The sequence below is a fragment of the Egretta garzetta genome, unplaced genomic scaffold (assembly GCF_000687185.1).
Source record: "Egretta garzetta isolate BGI_Z169 unplaced genomic scaffold, ASM68718v1 scaffold395, whole genome shotgun sequence".
NCBI lineage: Eukaryota > Metazoa > Chordata > Aves > Pelecaniformes > Ardeidae > Egretta > Egretta garzetta.
Genome location: NW_009259794.1, coordinates 50,910 through 52,944, shown reverse-complemented (window position 1 = coordinate 52,944; position 2,035 = coordinate 50,910). Strand labels below are relative to the sequence as shown.

Below are 2,035 nucleotides of genomic sequence, written 5' to 3'. Positions count from 1 at the left end.
GGGTGGGATGGCAGGGGTAGGGGAACAGTTGGGCTGGGGGAGCTTAAAGGGCTTTGCCAACCCAAACGATTCCATGATTCTGTTCTCTGACTATCGGTAGCTGAGATGGGGCGGATGCGATCCTGCGGCGCTTGCAGGGAGCTGAGCGGGATGGAGTTGCCCCCCGGGAGCAGAGCTGTCGCTGGCAGGGTTGGAAGGGCTGCATTACCCGATGGGCAAAACTGGAGCCGGGAGTGCCAGGGCACTGAGGTGCTCGGGGAAGCTGCTCGGTTTGTGATACCGCGGCCAGACCAGCAGGAGAAGGAGTGAGAAGAAATAAACACAGTGCTAAAACTACACGCAGCCTCTGTAACAGCGCTGCTGCCCTGCCTCGCCGGTCCCTCTGCGTCACCACCGCGTCCCTGCCGTGCTCGCCGGTGCCGGCTCTGTGCCGTTTGCTGCTGTGGGTACGGAGCTTTGGTCCTGGGCTCTCCCGGCCCTCAGGTTTCTCTGCTGTCCTGCTCGTGGCCTGTCTGGTCCTCAGGGTCCCCCTTTCAGATTCCCAGGGGGAAAAGTTGTCCAGTGCCATCCTCACCTTGCCAAGGCTCAGCCAAACTCCCCCCGTCAGCGGTAAGGACCTTTTTCCCCTGCAGCATCGTCCCGGCGTGGAGGGGCTGCCCAGCCGGGGCTCTGGGAGCTCAGCCCGTGGCACACGGAGGAATTCGGGTGATTCCGTACAAGTGCCTGGGCTGTATGTGCAGAGCCCCGTGCTACCCCATTCCTCCAAGACGGGACATCGGGAAGAAATGACTTTAAAATTGTGCCTTAAAAGCAGCTTTCTAAACGTTTTCCATTAGAGAAGCTTTGTTTCCGTCGAAGGCTGCGCAGAGCCACGAAGTCTGCCCTGCCCTGGGGTCCTGCCTGGCGCTCCAGCGCCGCTCCTCCTGCTTGCCCTCGCGGCTGCGTTTCTGGCATCGCTGGCTTTGGGGGTCCCAGGTGCCTCCCCTCCCTGCTGCGGCGGCTGGGGTACAAGGTGGCTGGGAGTTCCCCGTGACCGGGATGTTGTCTGCAAAGGGATGGAGCAAGGCGCCCAGGTTGGGGCTGGGACCTTCCATCCCAGCAGTGGCTTCGCACACCTTCCCCGCAAAGGCCTGCAGGTTAACGCGGTCCCGCCAGCGGTGCGATGGTCCTGCCGCTCTCTTGCCTCGTCTCTTAGCCTGCCTGTGTCCTTATAATTAGAGAGCCATGCGTGTGCAGGGGAGATGAGGTCCTGTGCCGTGTCAGGCAAGCCCGTGACCTTCCTGCGATTCTCCGGTTTCCATAACAGCAGGATATTTGTTGTGTTGCCATAGAAAACCTGCCCGGTTTGCAGGGTGCCGCGTTGTCGCTGCAACCGTTGCCTTCCAGGGAGCCGGGAAGGAGCCGCGTGTCCCCGGGAACAAGTCAGATGGTGTTGCCTGCCACCTCCTTCGGGGGGAAAACAAAACAAAACAAAAAGGTGTTAGATTGAAAGGTTTGGAAAGTGAAGTTTTTCTATCTATCAACAGAGCAGACAGCAGCGTGGCAGAGCCGTGGGGGCACATCGTCCCCTGCCTCGCAGCTGCATCGCCCTTCCTCATCCCCGAGGGCACCGCGAACCTGAGCACGTCCAGGGTGGGGGGTGGTGATGGTGGAGCCTTCAGCATCAGCCCAGGATCCGATCTCCCAGCTGCTGTGGGACAGTGGTCCGTGCTTCCCTTCCCTGGGGGGGCCAGGGCTTTGCTGCTGCCAGCCCAGCGATGGTTGCTGCGAGAGGGGGAATGGTTTGAAGTTGCACCAGGGCAGGTTTAGGTTGGACATTAGGAAAAACTTCTTCACCGAAAGGGCTGTCAGGCTCTGGAATGGGCTGCCCAGGGAGGTGGTCGAGTCCCCATCCCTGGAGGGATTTAAAAGAAGGATGGATGAGGTGCTTAGGGACAGGGTTTAGTGGTGGGATGGCAGGGTTAGCTTAAAGGTTGGACTCCATGATCTTAAAGGGCTTTTCCAACCAAAGTGATTCTGTGATTCTATACGAGCC

The 2,035-nt window shown here is 59.7% G+C and overlaps 1 protein-coding gene across 2 annotated transcripts in view; it reads left to right on the top strand.

Annotated features, from left to right (window-relative positions):
- The window catches only part of ACSF3 (acyl-CoA synthetase family member 3), a 77,645-nt gene that overhangs the window by 36,727 nt on the left and 38,883 nt on the right, over nt 1-2,035 (top strand). The gene's annotated exons all lie outside the window — the stretch shown is intronic.